The 21,236-nt window shown below is 45.0% G+C and overlaps 1 long non-coding RNA gene across 1 annotated transcript; it reads left to right on the forward strand.

Annotated features, from left to right (window-relative positions):
- The first annotated feature begins 111 nt into the window (after positions 1-111).
- Positions 112-21,060, forward strand: LOC140206706 (uncharacterized). Its single transcript, XR_011888364.1, has 3 exons — positions 112-144; positions 13,994-14,025; positions 21,027-21,060. It is a non-coding gene; the product is annotated as an uncharacterized lncRNA (long non-coding RNA).
- Positions 21,061-21,236: the final 176 nt, after the last annotated feature.

The raw sequence follows: 21,236 nt of genomic DNA on the forward strand, positions 1-21,236 counted from the left end.
ATTTTTATTTTCACCCTTTATTATCCTTGCCCATCGGTAGCTTCTCTGTCTTTGTCTTTTCCTGTGCAGTTTTTAATAAATTCTGTTGTGTGTTTTTTTTCTTTCTCAACAGGTGCAAGAAATTGAATCTCCATGAATCACGTGGTAATGTATACATGTTTTGATAATAAATTTACCTGGAACTGTCAAGAAAGGGTTGCAGGTTTGATTTGTTGGTATAAGGTGGAGAATAGTGATGAAGATTTCACAAGAACTGGTAAGATCAGCCAGTGCTGCTGGATCCAGTCCAAGGGTTGAAAAACATTTCGAGGAGCAAGACTTGACAAGATTCCACACGGTAGGCTTATTCAGAAAGTCAGAAGGCATGGGAGCCAGGGAGGTTTGGCCAGGTGAATTCAGAATTGGCTTGCCTGCAGAAGGCAGAGGGTGGTGGTGGAGGGAGTGTATTCAGATTGGAGGATTGTGACTAGTGGTGTCCCACAAGGGTCTGTTCTGGGACCTCTACTTTTCGTGATTTTTATTTACGACCTGGATGCGGAGGTAGAAGGGTGGGTTGGCAAGTTTGCAGATGATACAAAGGTTGGTGCTGTTGTATATAGTGTGGAGGATTGTCAAAGATTGCAGAGAGACATTGACAGGATGCAGAAGTGGCAGATGGAGTTTAACTCGGAGAAGTTTGACGTGGTACACTTTGGAAGGACAAACTCCAAGCCAGAGTAAAAAGTAAGTGGCTGGATACCTGGTTGTCTGGAGGAGCAAAGGGACCTCGGGGTAAATGTCCGCCTTCAGTTAGTCCTGACGAAGGATCTCGGCCTGAAATGTCGACTGCACCTCTTCCTAGAGATGCTGCCTGGCCTGCTGCATTCACCAGCAACTTTTATGTGTGTTGCCTGAAAGTTGCCTCACAGGTGGATAGGGTAGTTAAGAAATCTTATGGGGTGCTAGCTTTCACAAGTCGAGGGATAGAGTTTGAGAGTCGCGATGTAATGATGCAGCTCTATAAAACTCTGGTTTGGCCACACTTGGAGTACTGTGTCCAGTTCTGGTCACCTCACTATAGGAAGGATGTGGAAGCATTGGAAAGGGTCCGGAGGAGATTTACCAGGATGCTGCCTGGTTAAGAGAGTATGCATTATGGTCAGAGATTAAGGGAGCTAGGGTTTTACTCGTTGGAGAGAAGGAGGATGAGAGGAGACATGATAGAGGTGTACAAGATAATAAGAGGAATAGATAGAGTGGATAGCCAGCGCCTCTTCCCCAGGGCACCACTGCTCAATACTAGAGGACATGGCTTTAAGGTAATAGGTGGGAAGTTGAAGGGGGATATTAGAGGAAGGTTTTTTACTCAGAGAGTGGTTGGTGCGTGGAATGCACTGCCTGAGTCAGTGGTGGAGGCAGATACACTAGTGAAGTTTAAGAGACTACTAGACAGGTATATGGAGGAATTTAAGTTGGGGGCTAAGATTGGAGGCAGGGTTTGAGGGTCGGCACAACATTGTGGGCCGAAGGGCCTGAACTGTGCTGTACTATTCTATGTTCTATGTTCTATGAACTTGGAACAGTGAACAAAACAGTCGAGAAACATGCCATTAATTTCTCATTTAATGCCCCACTGAACTCATGCCATCTAACAATATAATATCCCCACTTGTGCATTTCCTGCACGTTCATGTACCTATTGTAGAGTCTCTTGATCCTCTCTGTTGTATTTGCTTCAAGTATCACCCCTGGAGGGGCATTTCATGCACCCCACCACAAGATGTCAACAAAACCTTGCCCCACATATCTCCTTTCAACTTAACCCCTCTCAGCATAAAGACATGCCACCTCGTCTGTGATATTTCAACAAAACCAATTGTCTATTCTATCTGTGACTCTGTAATCTGACAAACATTTGTTAAATTTTCCTTCAGCCTGCGCAGCTGCAGAGAAAACAACGCGAGTTTATCCATTCTCTGCTTATAATCCACGTCGGGTCTCAACATGTGCCAGACCTGCCCATCCAGATGAGGTGACACTTTGCCTGTGAGTTTGTCGTGTCACCGACTGTATCCATTCTCTTATGTAGTGCACAGACGTGTCACTGATTACGGAACTACTTTGGCTCTATCCACCAGGCCAAGTGATTCTGGGAATGATGGGAATAGGGTGCATTTTATTCACCCTATCTATTCCCCTCAAAACCTATACACAATCTTGAGAGCAGATGAGGGGAAAGGTGAGTGATCGGGAAGGGAAATGAAGTAAGAAGCTGGGAGGTGATAGGCTTTGAGGAAAGAGAAGCAGAATAAAGGGTGTAAAGGTAGGAAGGCTGAAGGGCTAACGTGGGTGTATTTCACTGCAAGAAAATCAGGAACAAAGGTGCTGAGCTGAGAGCTTGGATACATACATGGAATTATGATAAGGAGATGGCGGAGGAACTGAACGTGTATTTTGCGTCAGTCTTCACTGAGGAAGGCATCACCAGTATACCGGACACTCAAGGGAGGCAGGGAAGAGAAATGTGCACTATCACAATTACGACACAGAAAGTACTCAGGAAGCTGAATAGTCTAAAGGTAGATAAATCTCCCGGAGCAGATGGAATGCACCCGCGTGTTCTGAAGAGAGTAGCTGTGGAGATTGCGGAGGCATTAGCGATGATCTTTCAAAAGTCGATAGATTCTGGCATGGTTCTGGAGGACTGGAAGGTTGCAAATGTCACTCAGATGTTTAAGAAGGGAGCAAGGAAGCAAAAAGGAAATTATAGACCTATTAGCTCGACATCGGTGGTTGGGATGTTGTTGGAGTCGATTGTCAAGGATCAGGTTACAGAGTACCTAAGGGATATGGCAAGATAGGCAGAACTCAGCATGGATTCCTTAAAGGAAAATCCTGCCTGACAAACCTATTACAATTTTTTGAGTGAATTACAAGTCGGCTAAACAAAGAAAATGATTGGTTAAGACAAATGTAGGTCCCCTACTGACAGAAACAGGTGAATTGATTATGGGGAAAAAGGACATGGCAGACCAATTGAATAACTACTTTGGTTCGGTCTTCACTAAGGAGGATATATATAATCTTCCGGAAATAGTAGGGGACAGAGGGTCTCGTGAGATGGAGGAATTAAGGGAAACTCATGTTCGTAGGGAAGTGGTGTTAGGTAAATTGAAGGGATTAAAAGCAGATAAATCCCCAGGGCCAGATGATCTGCATCCCAGCGTGCTTAAGGAAGTAGCCCAAGAAATAGTGGATGCATTGGTGATAATTTTTCAAAACTCTTCAGATACTGGACTAGATTCTGAGGATTGGAGGGTGGCTAATGTAACCCCGCTTTTTGAAAACGGAGGGAGAGAGAAACTGGGGAATTATAGGTTAGCCTGACATCGGTGGTGGGGAAAATGCTAGAGTCACTTATAAAAGATGTGATAACAGCACATTTGGAAAGCGGTGAAATCATCGGACAAAGTCAGCATGGATTGGTGAAAGGAAAATCTTGTCTGACGAATTTCATAGAATTTTTTGAGGATGTAAATAGTAGAGTGGACAGGGGAGAACCAGTGGATGTGGGATATTTGGATTTTCAAAAAGCTTTTGACAAGGTCTCACACAGGAGATTAGTGGGCAAACTTAAAGCACACAGTATTTGGGGTAAGGTATTGATGTGGATAGAGAATTGTTGGCAGACAGAAAGCAAAGAGTGGAATAAATGGGACCTTTTCAGAATGGCAGGGAGTGACTAGTGGGGTAACCCAAGGCTCAGTGCTGAGACCCCAGTTGTTTACAATATAACTAATGATCTATATGAGTGAATTAAATGCAGCATCTCCAAGTTTGCGGATGACACAAAGTTGGGCGGCAGTGTTAGCTGTGAGGAGGATGCTAAGAGGATGCAGGGTGACTTGGATAGGTTAGGTGAGTGGGCAAATTCATGGCAGATGCAATTTAATGTGGATAAATGTGAGGTTTTCCACTTTGGTGGCAAAACAGGAAAACAGTTTATTATTTGAATGGTGGCCGATTAGGAAAAGGGGAGGTGCAACGAGACCTGGGTGTCATTCTACACCAGTCATTGAAAGTGGGCATGCAGGTACAGCAGGCGGTGAAAAAGGCAAATGGTATGCTGGCATTTATAGCGAGAGGATTCGAATACAGGAGCAGGGAGGTACTACTGCAGTTGTACAAGGCCTTAGTGAGACCACACCTGGAGTACTTTGTGCAGTTTTGGTCCCCTAATCTGAGGAAAGACATTCTTGCCATAGAGGACATACAAAGAAGGTTCACCAGATTGATTCTTGGGATGGCAGGACTTTCATATGATAAAAGATTGAATCGACTAGGCTTATAGTCTCTGGAATTTAGAAGATTGAGGGGGGATCTGATTGAAGCATATAAAATCCTAAAGGGATTGGAAAGGCTAGATGCAAGAAGATTGCTTCCGAAGTTGGGGAAGTCCAGATCGAGGGGTCACAGCTTGAGGATAAAGGGGAAGCCTTTTCGGACCGAGTTTAGGAAAAACTTCTTCACACAGAGAGTGGTGAATCTGTGGAATTCTCTGCCACAGGAAACAGTTGAGGCCAGTTCGTTGGCTTTTTTAAGAGGGAGTTAGATCTGGCTCTTGTGGCTAAAGAGATCAGGGGGTATGTAGGGAAGGCTGCTATAGGGTTCTGAGTTTGATGATCAGCCATGACCATACTGAATGAAGTTGCAGGCTCGAAGGGTGGAACGGCCTGCTCCTGCACCTATTTTCTATATTTCTATATATTTCTACAAGGGACATGCAGTGGATGTTGTATATTTGGGTTTTCAGAAGGCCTTTGATATGGTGCCACAAATGAGTCTACTTAACAAGATAAGAGCCCATGGAACGACGGGAAAGTTACATACGTGGATAGGGCGTTGGCTGATTGGCAGGAAACAGGGAGTGGGAATAAAGGGATCCTATTCTGGTTGGCTGCCGGTTACCAGTGGTGTCCCACAGGGGTCCGTATTGGGGCCGTTTCTTTTTACATTGTACATCAACGATTTGGATTATGGAATAGATGGTTTTGTGGCTAATCTTGCTGATTATATGAACATAGTTGGAAGGGCTTGTGGTGCTGAGGAAATGGAGAGTCTGCAGAGAGACTGGATAGATTGGAAGAATGGGCAAAGAAGTGGCAAATGAAATACGATGTTGGAAAGTGTATGGTGATGCACATTGGCAGAAGAAATAAACAGGCAGACTATTATTTAAATGGGGAGAGAATTCAAAGTTCTGAGATGCAACAGGACTTGGGAGTCCTCATACAGGATACCTTTCAGGTTAACCTCCAGGTTGAGTCGGTGGTGAAGAAGGCGAATGCAATGTTGGCATTCATTTCTAGAGGAATAGAGTATAGGAGCAGGGATGTGATGTTGAGGCTCTATAAGGCGCTGGTGAGACCTCACTTGGAGTACTGTGGGCTGTTTTGGTCTCCTTATTTAAGAAAGGATGTGTTGACGTCGGAGAGAGTACAGAGAATATTCACTAGAATGATTCCGGGAATGAGAGCGTTAACATATGAGGAAAGTTTTCCGCTCTTGGACTGTATTCCTTGGAGTTTAGAAGATTGAAGGGAGACTGCATAGAAACATTTTGAATGTTGAAAGGCATGGACAGAATGGATGTGGTGAAGTTGTTTCCATGATGGGGGAGTCTGGTACGAGAGGGCATGACTTAAGCGTTGAAGGGTGCCCATTCAGAACAGAAATGCGAAGAAATTTTTTTAGTCAGAGGGTGGTGAATCTATGGAATTTGTTGCCACGGGCAGCAGTGGAGGCCAAGTCATTGGGTGTATTTAAGGCAGAGATTGATAGGTATCTGAGTAGCCAGGGCATTACAGGTTATGGTGAGAAGGCGGGGAGAGGGACTAAATGGGAGAATGGATCAGCACATGATAAACTGGCGGAGCAGACTCGATGAGCCGAATGGCAAACTTCTGCTCCTTTGGCTTATGGTCTTATGGTCTTATGATGTAATGGCCAATACAGAGACTCGGCTGGCACCAGGGCAGGAAAGGATTCTCAATATTCCTGGACTTCAGAGCTTTAAAAGGGATAGATGGTGGGCGTAAAAGGGAAGGAGGGATGGCATTACCGGTCAGGGATACTATTAAAGCTACAGAAAGGGTGGGTAATGTAGCAGGATCCTCTTTTGAGTCAATATGGGTGGAAGTCAGGAACAGGAAAGGGAGCAGTTAATTTATTGGGTGTATTCTATAGTCCCCCTGGTAGCAGCAGAGATACTGAGGAGCAGATTGGGAGGCAGATTTTGGACCTCCTCTTAGAGTGTCCATGGGTTTTGACAGCAAGGCCCTGTTATGGTCTAATGGCAGTATCCTGGGCTGGGCTTCCTGCTGTTATCTGCTCTGCCTCCCAGAAGCTTACAGAATTCCCAAGATCGTAGTCTATGTTTCCGAGCTGCCTCTGACATTCCCAAGTCTTTGAACTAAGATGTTCTGAGGAAGTTTCCAAGGAATACTTCGAGCTCCTTGAGGTTTTCAGTGAAGAGTGGAAAACACACGCACCACCCCATCGGCTCTACAGTTGTGCCATAGTTATTTCAGGATCCTGTCCACATGAGGGAGACTTTATTCCCTCCCAGGACCTGAAATGCTGGTCAAGGACAAATGTATTCAACAGGGTCTTGCCTCACAGTCTATTAGATCCTGCACTTCCCCAGCAGGAGAGGGTTCTGTTTGTGATTCACATGGGCCACTACCACAGGAAAGCAGCATCTATCATCAAGGACGCCCAGCATTCAGGATACGCTCTCTCCTCACCACTACATCTGGGAGAGGGTCGCTGGACCCCTTTGTTCAGGAACAGTTGTTACCCTACAACCATCAGGCTCCTGAACCGATGTGGATAACCTCATTCATCAACAAATCTCAACTGATTCCACAACCTACAGACTCACTTTCACAGAGTCTACAACCCAATATCATAGTCGTATTTTTTTTTATTTTCACCCTTTATTACCCTTGCCCATCGGTAGCTTCTCTGTCTTTGTCTTTTCCTGTGCAGTTTTTAATAAATTCTGTTGTGTGTTTTTTTTCCTTCTCAACAGGTGCAAGAAATTGAATCTCCATGAATCCCGTGGTAATGTATACATGTTTTGATAATAAATTTACCTGAAACTGTCAAGAAAGGGTTGTAGGTTTGATTTGTTGGTATAAGGTGGAGAATAGTGATGAAGATTTCACAAGAACTGGTAAGATCAGCCAGAGCTGCTGGATCCAGTCCAAGGGTTGAAAAACATTCCGAGGAACAAGATTGGACAAGGTTCCACACGGTAGGCTTATTCAGAAAGTCAGAAGGCATGGGAGCCAGGGAGGTTTGGTCAGGTGGATTCAGAATTGTCTTGCTGCAGAAGGCAGAGGGTGGTGGTGGAAGGAGTACATTCAGATTGGAGGATTGTGACTAGTGGTGTCCCACAAGGGTCTGTTCTGGGACCTCTACTTTCGTGATTTTTATTTACGACCTGGATGCGGAGGTAGAAGGGTGGGTTGGCAAGTTTGCAGATGACACAAAGGTTGGTGCTGTTGTAGATAGTGTGAAGGATTGTCAAAGATTGCAGAGAGACAGTGACAGGATGCAGAAGTGGGCTGAGAAGTGGCAGATGGAGTTCAACTCGGAGAAGTTTGACGTGGTTACACTTTGGAAGTACAAACTCCAAGGCAGAGTACAAAGTAAGTGGCTGGATACATGGTTGAGTGGAGGAGCAGAGGGATCTGGGGGTACATGTCCACAGATCCCTGAAAGTTGCCTCACAGGTGGATAGGGTAGTTAAGAAAGCTTACGGGGTGTTAGCTTTCATAATTCGAGGGATGGAGTTTAAGAGTTGCGATGTAATGATGCAGCTTTATAAAACTCTGGTTTGGCCACACTTGGAGTACTGTGTCCAGTTCTGGTCACCTCACTATATTAAGGATGTGGAAGCATTGGAAAGGGTACAGAGGAGATTTACCAGGATGCTGCCTGGTTTAGAGAGCATGCATTATGATCAGAGATTAAGGGAGCTAGGGCTTTACTCGTTGGAGAGAAGGAGGATGAGAGGAGACATGATAGAGGTGTACAAGATAATAAGAGGAATAGATAGAGTGGATAGCCAGCGCCTCTTCCCCAGGACACCACTGCTCAATACAAGAGGACATGGCTTTAAGGTAAGGGGTGGGAAGTTCAAGGGGGATATTAGAGGAAGGTTTTTTACTCAGAGAGTGGTTGGTGTGTGTGGAATACACTGCCTGAGTCAGTGGTGGAGGCAGATACACTAGTGAAGTTTAAGAGACTACTAGACAGGTATATGGAGGAATTTAAGTTGGGGGCTAAGATTGGAGGCAGGGTTTGAGGGTCGGCACATCATTGTGGGACGAAGGGCCTGTACTGAGCTGTACTATTCTATGTTCTATGTTCTATGAACTTGGAACAGTGAACAAAACAGTCGAGAAACATGCCATTAATTCTCATTTAATGCCCCACTGAACTCATGCCATCTAACAATATAATATCCCCACTTGTCCATTTCCTGCACGTTCATGTACCTATTGAAGAGTCTCTTGATCCCCTCTGTTGTATTTGCTTGAAGTATCACCCCTGGAGGGGCATTTCATGCACCCACCACAAGATGTCATCAAAACCTTGCCCCACATATCTCCTTTTCAACTTAACCCCTCTCAGCATAAAGGCATGCCACCTCGTCTGTGATATTTCAACAAAACCAATTGTGTATTCTATCTGTGACTCTGTAATCTGACAAACATTTGTTAAATTTTCCTTCAGCCTCCGCAGCTGCAGAGAAACCAACGCGAGTTTATCCATTCTCTGCTTATAATCCACGTCGGGTCTTAACAAGTGCCAGACCTGCCCATCCAGATGAGGTGACACTTTGCCTGTGAGTTTGTCGTGTCACTGACTGTATCCATTCTCTTATGTAGTGCACAGACGTGTCACTGATTACGGAACTACTTTGGCTCTATCCACCAGGCCAAGTGATTCTGGGAATGATGGGAATAGGGTGCATTTTATTCACCCTATCTATTCCCCTCAAAACCTATACACATCTTGAGACCAGATGAGGGGAAAGATGAGTGATCGGTGTAGGGAAATGAAATAAGAAGCTGGGAGGAGATAGGCTTTGAGGAAAGAGAAGCAGAATATAGGGTGTAAAGGTAGGAAGGCTGAAGGGCTAAAGTGGGTGTATTTCACTGCAAGAAACATCAGGAACAAAGGTGCTGAGCTGAGAGCTTGGATACATACATGGAATTATGATAAGGAGATGGCGGAGGAACTGAACGTGTAATTTGCGTCAGTCTTCACTGAGGAAGGCATCAGCAGTATACTGGACACTCAAGGGAGGCAGGGAAGAGAAATGTGCGCTGTCACAATTACGACACAGAAAGTACTCAGGAAGCTGATAGTCTAAAGGCAGATAAATCTCCCGGAGCGGATGGAATGCACCCGCATGTTCTGAAGAAAGTAGCTGTGGAGATTGCGGAGGCATTAGCGATGATCTTTCAAAAGTCGATGTATTCTGACATGGTTCCGGAGGACTGGAAGGTTGCAAATGTCACTCAGATGTTTAAGAAGGGGTCAAGGAAGCAAAAAGTAAATTATAGACCTATTAGCTTGACATCAGTGGTTGGGATGTTGTTGGAGTCGATTGTCCAGGATCAGGTTACAGAGTACCTAGAGGGATATGGCAAGATAGGCAGAACTCAGCATGGATTCCTTAAAGGAAAATCCTGCCTGACAAACCTATTACAATTTTTTGAGTGAGTTACAAGTCAGCTAGACAAAGAAAATGATTGGTTAAGACAAATGTAGGTCCCCTACTGACAGAAACAGGTGAATTGATTATGGGGAAAAAGGACATGGCAGATTAATTGAACAACTACTTTGGTTCGGTCTTCACTAAGGAGGATATATATAATCTTCCGGAAATAGTAGGGGACAGAGGGTCTCGTGAGATGGAGGAATTAAGGGAAACTCATGTTCGTAGGGAAGTGGTGTTAGGTAAATTGAAGGGATTAAAGGCAGATAAATCCATAGGGCCAGGTGGTCTGCATCCCAGAGTGCTTAAGGAAGTAGCCCAAGAAATAGTGGATGCATTAGTGATAATTTTTCAAAACTCTTTAGAGACTGGACTAGATTCTGAGGATTGGAGGGTGGCTAATGTAACCCCGCTTTTTGAAAACGGAGGGAGAGAGAAACCGGGGAATTATAGGTTAGCCTGACATCGGTGTTGGGGAAAATGCTAGAGTCACTAATAAAAGATGTGATAACAGCACATTTGGAAAGCGGTGAAATCATCGGACAAAGTCAGCATGGATTGGTGAAAGGAAAATCTTGTCTGACGAATTTCATAGAATTTTTTGAGGATGTAAATAGTAGAGTGGATAGGGGAGAACCAGTGGATGTGGGATATTTGGATTTTCAAAAGGCTTTTGACAAGGTCCCACACAGGAGATTAGTGTGCAAACTTAAAGCACACAGTATTTGGGGTAAGGTATTGATGTGGATAGAGAATTGGTTGGCAGACAGAAAGCAAAGAGTGGAATAAATGGGACCTTTTCAGAATGGCAGGGAGTGACTAGTGGGGTAACCCAAGGCTCAGTGCTGAGACCCCAGTTGTTTACAATATAATTAATGACCTATATGAGGGAATTAAATGCAGCATCTCCAAGTTTGCGGATGACACGAAGCTGGGCGGCAGTGTTAGCTGTGAGGAGGATGCTAAGAGGATGCAGGGTAACTTGGATAGGTTGGGTGAGAGGGCAAATTCATGGCAGATGCAATTTAATGTGGATAAATGTGAAGTTATCCACTTTGGTGGCAAAAATAGGAAAACAGATTATTATCTGAATGATGGCCGATTAGGAAAAGGGGAGGTGCAACGAGACCTGGGTGTCGTTATACACCAGTCATTGAAAGTGGGCATGCAGGTACAGCAGGCGGTGAAAAAGGCGAATGGTATGCTGGCATTCACAGCAAGAGGATTCGAGTACAGGAGCAGGGAGGTACTACTGCAGTTGTACAAGGCCTTTGTGAGACCACACCATGAGTATTTTGTGCAGTTTTGGTCCCCTAATCTGAGGAAAGACATTCTTGCCATAGAGGACATACAAAGAAGGTTCACCAGATTGATTCTTGGGATGGCAGGACTTTCATATGATAAAAGATTGGATCGACTAGGCTTATAGTCTCTGGAATTTAGAAGATTGAGGGGGAATCTGATTGAAGCGTATAAAATCCTAAAGTGATTGGAAAGGCTAGATGCAGGAAGATTGCTATCGAAGTTGGGGAAGTCCAGATCGAGGGGTCACAGTTTGAGGATAAAGGGGAAGCCATTTCGGACCGAGTTTAGGAAAAACTTCTTCACACAGAGAGTGGTGAATCTGTGGAATTCTCTGACACAGGAAACAGTTGAGGCCAGTTCATTGGCTTTTTTAAGAGGGAGTTAGATCTGGCTCTTGTGGCTAAAGAGATCGGGGGTACGGAGGGAAGGCTGCTATCGGGTTCTGAGTTGGATGATCAGCCATGACCATACTGAATGAAGTTGCAGGCTCGAAGGGTCGAACGGCCTGCTCCTGCACCTATTTTCTATATTTCTTTATATTTCTACAAGGGAGATGCAGTGGATGTTGTATATTTGGGTTTTCAGAAGGCCTTGGATAAGGTGCCACACATGAGTCTACTGAACAAGATAAGAGCCCATGGAATGACGGGAAAGTTACACACGTGGATAGGGCGTTGGCTGATTGGCAGGAAACAGAGAGTGGGAATAAAGGGATCCTGCACATTGGCAGAAGAAATAAACAGGCAGACTATAATTTAAATGGGGAGAGAATTCAAAGTTCTGAGATTACCAGTGGTGTCCCACAGGGGTCCGTGTTGGGGCCGTTTCTTTTTACATTGTACATCAACGATTTGGATTATGCAATAGATGGGTTTGTGGCTAAGTTTGCTGATAATACGAACATAGTTGGAAGGGCTGGTGGTGCTGAGGAAACGGAGAGTCTGCAGAGAGACTTGGATAGATTGGAAGAATGGGCAAAGAAGTGGCAAATGAAATACGATGTTGGAAAGTGTATGGTGATGCACGTTGGCAGAAGAAATAAACAGGCAGACTATTATTTAAATGGGGAAAGAATTCAAAGTTCTGAGATGCAACAGGACTTGGGAGTCCTCATACAGGATACCTTTCAGGTTAACCTCCAGGTTGAGTCGGTGGTGAAGAAGGCGAATGCAATGTTGGCATTCATTTCTAGAGGAATAGAGTATAGGAGCAGGGGTGTGATGTTGAGGCTCTATAAGGTGCTGGTGAGATCTCACTTGGAGTACTGTGGGCTGTTTTGGTCTCCTTATTTAAGAAAGGATGTGCTGACGTTGGAGAGGGCAGAGAAGATACACTAGAATGATTCCGGGAATGAGAGGGTTAACATATGAGGAACGTTTTTCCGCTCTTGGACTGTACTCCTTAGAGTTTAGAAGATTGAGGGGAGACTGCATAGAAACATTCTGAATGTTGAAAGGCATGGACAGAATGGATGTGGTGAAGTTGTTTCCATGATGGGGGAGTCTGGTACGAGAGGGCATGACTTAAGCGTTGAAGAGCGCCCATTCAGAACAGAAATGCGAAGAAATTTGTTTAGCCAGAGGGTGGTGAATCTATGGAATTTGTTGCCACGGGCAGCAGTGGAGGCCAAGTCATTGGGTGTATTTAAGGCAGAGATTGATAGGTATCTGAGTAGCCAGGGCATCAAAGGTTATGGTGAGAAGGCAGGGGAGAGGGACTAAATGGGAGAATGGATCAGCTCATGATAAAATGGCGGAGCAGACTCGATGAGCCGAATGGCAAACTTCTGCTCCTTTGGCTTATGGTCTTATGGTCTTATGATGTAATGGCCATTACATAGACTCGGCTGGCACCAGGGCAGGAAAGGATTCTCAATATTCCTGGACTTCAGTGCTTTAAAAGGGATAGATGGGGGGCGTAAAAGGGGAGGAGGGATGGCATTACCGGTCAGGGATACTATTACAGCTACAGAAAGGATGGGTAATGTAGCAGGATCCTCTTTTGAGTCAGTATGGGTGGAAGTCAGGAACAGGCAGGAGCAGTTAATCTATTGGGAGTAATCTACAGGGCCCCTGGTAGCAGCAGAGATACTGAGGAGCAGATTGGGAGGCAGATTTTGGACCTCCTCTGAGAGTGTCCATGGTTTTGACAGCAAGGCCCTGTTATGGTCTAATGGCAGTATCCTGGGCTGGGCTTCCTGCTGTCATCTGCTCTGCCTCCCAGAAGCTTGCAGGATTCCCAAGACTGTAATCTATGTTTCCGAGCTGCCTCTGACATTCCCTAGTCTTTGACCTATGATGTTCTGAGGAAATTTCCGAGGAATACGTCGACCTCGTTGAGGTTTTCAGTGAGGAGTGGAAAACGCACGCACCACCCCATCGGCTCTACAGTTGTGCCATAGTTATTTCAGGATCCTGTCCACATGAGGGAGACTTTATTCCCTCCCAGGACCTGAAATGCTGGTCAAGGACAAATGTATTCAAGAGGGTCTTGCCTCACAGTCTATAAGATCCTGCACTTCCCCAGCAGGAGAGGGTTCTGTTTGTGATTCACATGGGCCACTGCCACAGGAAAGCAGCATCTATCATCAAGGACGCCCAGCATTCAGGATACGCTCTCTCCTCACCACTACATCTGGAAGAGGGTCGCTGGACCCCTTTGTTCAGGAACTGTTGTTACCCTACAACCATCAGGCTCCTGAACCGGTGTGGATAACCTCATTCACCAACAAATCTCAACTGATTCCACAACCTACAGACTCACTTTCACAGAGTCTACAACTCAATATCATAGTCGTATTTTTTTTTATTTTCACCCTTTATTATCGTTACCCATCGGTAGCTTCTCTGTCTTTGTCTTTTCCTGTGCAGTTTTTAATAAATTCTATTGTGTGTTTTTTTTCCTTCTCAACAGGTGCAAGAAATTGAATCTCCAAGAATCACGTGGTAATGTACACATGTTTTGATAATAAATTTACCTGGAACTGTCAAGAAAGTGTTTTCAGTTTGATTTGTTGGTATAAGGTGGAGAATAGTGATGAAGATTTCACAAGAACTGGTAAGATCAGCCAGTGCTGCTGGATCCAGTCCAAGGGTTGAAAAACATACCGAGGAACAAGATTGGACAAGAATCCACACGGTAGGCTTATTCAGAAAGTCAGAAGGCATGGGAGCCAGGGAGGTTTGGCCAGGTGGATTCAGAATTGTCTTGCTTGCAGAAGGCAGAGGGTGGTGGTGGAGGGAGTGTATTCAGATTGGAGGATTGTGACTAGTGGTGTCCCACAAGGGTCTGTTCTGGGACTTCTACTTTTCGTGATTTTTATTTACGACCTGGATGCGGAGGTAGAAGGGTGGGTTGGCAAGTTTGCAGATGATACAAAGGTTGGTGGTGTTGTGGATAGTGTAGAGGATTGTCAAAGATTGCAGAGAGACAGGGACAGGATGCAGAAGTGGGCTGAGAAGTGGCAGATGGAGTTCAACTCGGAGAAGTTTGACGTGGTACACTTTGGAAGGACAAACTCCAAGGCAGAGTAAAAAGTAAGTGGCTGGATACCTGGTTGTCTGGAGGAGCAGAGGGACCTCGGGGTAAATATCCGCCTTCAGTTTGTCCTGACGAAGGGTCTCGGCCTGAAACGTCGACTGCACCTCTTCCTAGAGATGCTGCCTGGCCTGCTGTGTTCACCAGCAACTTTTATGTGTGTTGCCTGAAAGTTGCCTCACAGGTGGATAGGGTAGTTAAGAAAGCTTATGGGGTGCTAGCTTTCACAAGTCGAGGGATAGAGTTTAAGAGTCGCGATGTAATGATGCAGCTCTATAAAACTCTGGTTTGGCCACACTTGGAGTACTGTGTCCAGTTCTGGTCACCTCACTATAGGAAGGATGTGGAAGCATTGGAAAGGGTCCAGAGGAAATTTACCAGGATGCTGCCTGGTTTAGAGAGTATGCATTATGATCAGAGATTAAGGGAGCTAGGGCTTTACTCTTTGGAGAGAAGGAGGATGAGAGGAGACATGATAGAGGTGTACAAGATAATAAGAGGAATAGATAGAGTGGATAGCCAGCGCCTCTTCCCCAGGACACCACTGCTCAATACAAGAGGACATGGCTTTAAGGTAAGAGGTGGGAAGTTGAAGGGGGATATTAGAGGAAGGTTTTTTTACTCAGAGAGTGGTTGGTGCGTGGAATGCACTGCCTGAGTCAGTGGTGGAGGCAGATACACTAGTGAAGTTTAAGAGACTACTAGACAGGTATATGGAGGAATTTAAGTTGGGGGCTAAGATTGGAGGCAGGGTTTGAGGGTCAGCACAACATTGTGGGCCGAAGGGCCTGTACTGTGCTGTACTATTCTATGTTCTATGTTCTATGAACTTGGAACAGTGAACAAAACATTTGAGAAACATGCCATTAATTTCTCATTTAATGCCCCACTGAACTAATGCCATCTGACAATATAATATCCCCACTTGTCCATTTCCTGCACGTTCATGTACCTATTGAAGAGTCTCTTGATCCTCTCTGTTGTATTTGCTTCAAGTATCACCCCTGGAGGGGCATTTCATGCACCCACCACAAGGTGTCAACAAAACCTTGCCCCACATATCTCCTTTCAACTTAACCCCTCTCAGCATAAAGGCATGCCACCTCGTCTGTGATATTTCAATCCTGGGACAACAAACCAATTGCCTATGCTATCTGTGACACTGTAATCTGACAAACATTTGTTAAATTTTCCTTCAGCCTCCGCAGCTGCAGAGAAAACAACGCGAGTTTATCCATTCTCTGCTTATAATCCACGTCGGGTCTCAACAAGTGGCAGACCTGCCCATCCAGATGAGGTGACACTTTGCCTGTGAGTTTGTCGTGTCACTGACTGTATCCATTCTCCTATGTAGTGCACAGACGTGTCACTGATTACGGAACTACTTTGGCTCTATCCACCACGCCAAGTGATTCTGGGAATGATGGGAATAGGGTGCATTTTATTCACCCTATCTATACCCCTCAAAACCTATACACATCTTGAGACCAGATGAGGGGAAAGATGAGTGATCGGGGTAGGGAAATGAAATAAGAAGCTGGGAGGAGATAGGCTTTGTGGAAAGAGAAGCAGAATATAGGGTGTAAAGGTAGGAAGGCTGAAGGGCTAAAGTGGGTGTATTTCACTGCAAGAAACATCAGGAACAAAGGTGCTGAGCTGAGAGCTTGGATACATACATGGAATTATGATAAGGAGATGGCGGAGGAACTGAACGTGTAATTTGCGTCAGTCTTCACTGAGGAAGGCATCAGCAGTATACCGGACACTCAAGGGAGGCAGGAAAGAGAAATGTGCGCAGTCACAATTACGACACAGAAAGTACTCAGGAAGCTGAATAGTCTAAAGGCAGATAAATCTCCCGGAGCGGATGGAATAAACCCGCATGTTCTGAAGAAAGTAGCTGTGGAGATTGCGGAGGCATTAGCGATGATCTTTCAAAAGTCGATGTATTCTGGCATGGTTCCGGAGGACTGGAAGGTTGCAAATGTCACTCAGATGTTTAAGAAGGGGTCAAGGAAGCAAAAAGTAAATTATAGCCCTATTACCTTGACATCGGTGGTTGGGATGTTGTTGGAGTCGATTGTCCAGGATCAGGTTACAGAGTACCTAGAGGGATATGGCAAGATAGGCAGAACTCAGCATGGATTCCTTAAAGGAAAATCCTGCCTGACAAACCTATTACAATTTTTTGAGTGAGTTACAAGTCGGCTAGACAAAGAAAATGATTGGTTAAGACAAATGTAGGTCCCCTACTGACAGAAACAGGTGAATTGATTATGGGGAAAAAGGACATGGCAGATTAATTGAATAACTACTTTGGTTCGGTCTTCACTAAGGAGGATATATATAATCTTCCGGAAATAGTAGGGGACAGAGGGTCTCGTGAGATGGAGGAATTAAGGGAAACTCATGTTCGTAGGGAAGTGGTGTTAGGTAAATTGAAGGGATTAAAGGCAGATAAATCCATAGGGCCAGATGGTCTGCATCCCAGAGTGCTTAAGGAAGTAGCCCAAGAAATAGTGGATGCATTAGTGATAATTTTTCAAAACTCTTTAGAGACTGGACTAGATTCTGAGGATTGGAGGGTGGCTAATGTAACCCGGCTTTTTGAAAACGGAGGGAGAGAGAAACCGGGGAATTATAGGTTAGCCTGACATCGGTGTTGGGGAAAATGCTAGAGTCACTAATAAAAGATGTGATAACAGCACATTTGGAAAGCGGTGAAATCATCGGACAAAGTCAGCATGGATTGGTGAAAGGAAAATCTTGTCTGACGAATTTCATAGAATTTTTTGAGGATGTAAATAGTAGAGTGGATAGGGGAGAACCAGTGGATGTGGGATATTTGGATTTTCAAAAGGCTTTTGACAAGGTCCCACACAGGAGATTAGTTGGCAAACTTAAAGCACACAGTATTTGGGGTAAGGTATTGATGTGGATTGAGAATTGGTTGGCAGACTGAAAGGAAAGAGTGGAATAAACGGGACCTTTTCAGAATGGCAGGGAGTGAATAGTGGGGTAACCCAAGGCTCAGTGCTGAGACCCCAGTTGTTTACAATATAATTAATGACCTATATGAGGGAATTAAATGCAGCATCTCCAAGTTTGCAGATGACACGAAGCTGGGCGGCAGTGTTAGCTGTGAGGAGGATGCTGACAGGATGCAGGGTGACTTGGATAGGTTAGGTGAGTGGGCAAATTCATGGCAGATGCAATTTAATGTGGATAAATGTGAGGTTTTCCACTTTGGTGGCAAAAACAGGAAAACAGATTATTATTTGCATGGTGGCCGATTGGGAAAAGGGGAGGTGCAACGAGACCTGGGTGTCGTTATACACCAGTCATTGAAAGTGGGCATGCAGGTACAGCAGGCAGTGAAAAAGGCGAATGGTATGCTGGCATTCACAGCGAGAGGATTCGAGTACAGGAGCAGGGAGGTACTACTGCAGTTGTACAAGGCCTTTGTGAGACCACACCATGAGTATTTTGTGCAGTTTTGGTCCCCTAATCTGAGGAAAGACATTCTTGCCATAGAGGACATACAAAGAAGGTTCACCAGATTGATTCTTGGGATGGCAGGACTTTCATATGATAAAAGATTGGATCGACTAGGCTTATAGTCTCTGGAATTTAGAAGATTGAGGGGGAATCTGATTGAAGCGTATAAAATCCTAAAGTGATTGGAAAGGCTAGATGCAGGAAGATTGCTATCGAAGTTGGGGAAGTCCAGATCGAGGGGTCACAGTTTGAGGATAAAGGGGAAGCCATTTCGGACCGAGTTTAGGAAAAACTTCTTCACACAGAGAGTGGTGAATCTGTGGAATTCTCTGACACAGGAAACAGTTGAGGCCAGTTCGTTGGCTTTTTTAAGAGGGAGTTAGATCTGGCTCTTGTGGCTAAAGAGATCGGGGGTACGGAGGGAAGGCTGCTATCGGGTTCTGAGTTGGATGATCAGCCATGACCATACTGAATGAAGTTGCAGGCTCGAAGGGTCGAACGGCCTGCTCCTGCACCTATTTTCTATATTTCTTTATATTTCTACAAGGGAGATGCAGTGGATGTTGTATATTTGGGTTTTCAGAAGGCCTTGGATAAGGTGCCACACATGAGTCTACTGAACAAGATAAGAGCCCATGGAATGACGGGAAAGTTACACACGTGGATAGGGCGTTGGCTGATTGGCAGGAAACAGAGAGTGGGAATAAAGGGATCCTGCACATTGGCAGAAGAAATAAACAGGCAGACTATAATTTAAATGGGGAGAGAATTCAAAGTTCTGAGATTACCAGTGGTGTCCCACAGGGGTCCGTGTTGGGGCCATTTCTTTTTACATTGTACATCAACGATTTGGATTATGCAATAGATGGGTTTGTGGCTAAGTTTGCTGATAATACGAACATAGTTGGAAGGGCTGGTGGTGCTGAGGAAACGGAGAGTCTGCAGAGAGACTTGGATAGATTGGAAGAATGGGCAAAGAAGTGGCAAATGAAATACGATGTTGGAAAGTGTATGGTGATGCACGTTGGCAGAAGAAATAAACAGGCAGACTATTATTTAAATGGGGAAAGAATTCAAAGTTCTGAGATGCAACAGGACTTGGGAGTCCTCATACAGGATACCTTTCAGGTTAACCTCCAGGTTGAGTCGGTGGTGAAGAAGGCGAATGCAATGTTGGCATTCATTTCTAGAGGAATAGAGTATAGGAGCAGGGGTGTGATGTTGAGGCTCTATAAGGTGCTGGTGAGATCTCACTTGGAGTACTGTGGGCTGTTTTGGTCTCCTTATTTAAGAAAGGATGTGCTGACGTTGGAGAGGGCAGAGAAGATACACTAGAATGATTCCGGGAATGAGAGGGTTAACATATGAGGAACGTTTTTCCGCTCTTGGACTGTACTCCTTGGAGTTTAGAAGATTGAGGGGAGACTGCATAGAAACATTCTGAATGTTGAAAGGCATGGACAGAATGGATGTGGTGAAGTTGTTTCCATGATGGGGGAGTCTGGTACGAGAGGGCATGACTTAAGCGTTGAAGAGCGCCCATTCAGAACAGAAATGCGAAGAAATTTGTTTAGCCAGAGGGTGGTGAATCTATGGAATTTGTTGCCACGGGCAGCAGTGGAGGCCAAGTCATTGGGTGTATTTAAGGCAGAGATTGATAGGTATCTGAGTAGCCAGGGCATCAAAGGTTATGGTGAGAAGGCAGGGGAGAGGGACTAAATGGGAGAATGGATCAGCTCATGATAAAATGGCGGAGCAGACTCGATGAGCCGAATGGCAAACTTCTGCTCCTTTGGCTTATGGTCTTATGGTCTTATGATGTAATGGCCATTACAGAGACTCGGCTGGCACCAGGGCAGGAAAGGATTCTCAATATTCCTGGACTTCAGTGCTTTAAAAGGGATAGATGGGGGGCGTAAAAGGGGAGGAGGGATGGCATTACCGGTCAGGGATACTATTACAGCTACAGAAAGGATGGGTAATGTAGCAGGATCCTCTTTTGAGTCAGTATGGGTGGAAGTCAGGAACAGGCAGGAGCAGTTAATCTATTGGGAGTAATCTACAGGGCCCCTGGTAGCAGCAGAGATACTGAGGAGCAGATTGGGAGGCAGATTTTGGACCTCCTCTGAGAGTGTCCATGGTTTTGACAGCAAGGCCCTGTTATGGTCTAATGGCAGTATCCTGGGCTGGGCTTCCTGCTGTCATCTGCTCTGCCTCCCAGAAGCTTGCAGGATTCCCAAGACTGTAATCTATGTTTCCGAGCTGCCTCTGACATTCCCTAGTCTTTGACCTATGATGTTCTGAGGAAATTTCCGAGGAATACGTCGACCTCGTTGAGGTTTTCAGTGAGGAGTGGAAAACGCACGCACCACCCCATCGGCTCTACAGTTGTGCCATAGTTATTTCAGGATCCTGTCCACATGAGGGAGACTTTATTCCCTCCCAGGACCTGAAATGCTGGTCAAGGACAAATGTATTCAAGAGGGTCTTGCCTCACAGTCTATAAGATCCTGCACTTCCCCAGCAGGAGAGGGTTCTGTTTGTGATTCACATGGGCCACTGCCACAGGAAAGCAGCATCTATCATCAAGAACGCCCAGCATTCAGGATACGCTCTCTCCTCACCACTACATCTGGAAGAGGGTCGCTGGACCCCTTTGTTCAGGAACTGTTGTTACCCTACAACCATCAGGCTCCTGAACCGGTGTGGATAACCTCATTCACCAACAAATCTCAACTGATTCCACAACCTACAGACTCACTTTCACAGAGTCTACAACTCAATATCATAGTCGTATTTTTTTTTATTTTCACCCTTTATTATCGTTACCCATCGGTAGCTTCTCTGTCTTTGTCTTTTCCTGTGCAGTTTTTAATAAATTCTATTGTGTGTTTTTTTTCCTTCTCAACAGGTGCAAGAAATTGAATCTCCAAGAATCACGTGGTAATGTACACATGTTTTGATAATAAATTTACCTGGAACTGTCAAGAAAGTGTTTTCAGTTTGATTTGTTGGTATAAGGTGGAGAATAGTGATGAAGATTTCACAACAACTGGTAAGATCAGCCAGTGCTGCTGGATCCAGTCCAAGGGTTGAAAAACATACCGAGGAACAAGATTGG

This window comes from Mobula birostris, chromosome 13, assembly GCF_030028105.1.
Source record: "Mobula birostris isolate sMobBir1 chromosome 13, sMobBir1.hap1, whole genome shotgun sequence".
In the NCBI taxonomy this organism is placed as follows: domain Eukaryota; kingdom Metazoa; phylum Chordata; class Chondrichthyes; order Myliobatiformes; family Myliobatidae; genus Mobula; species Mobula birostris.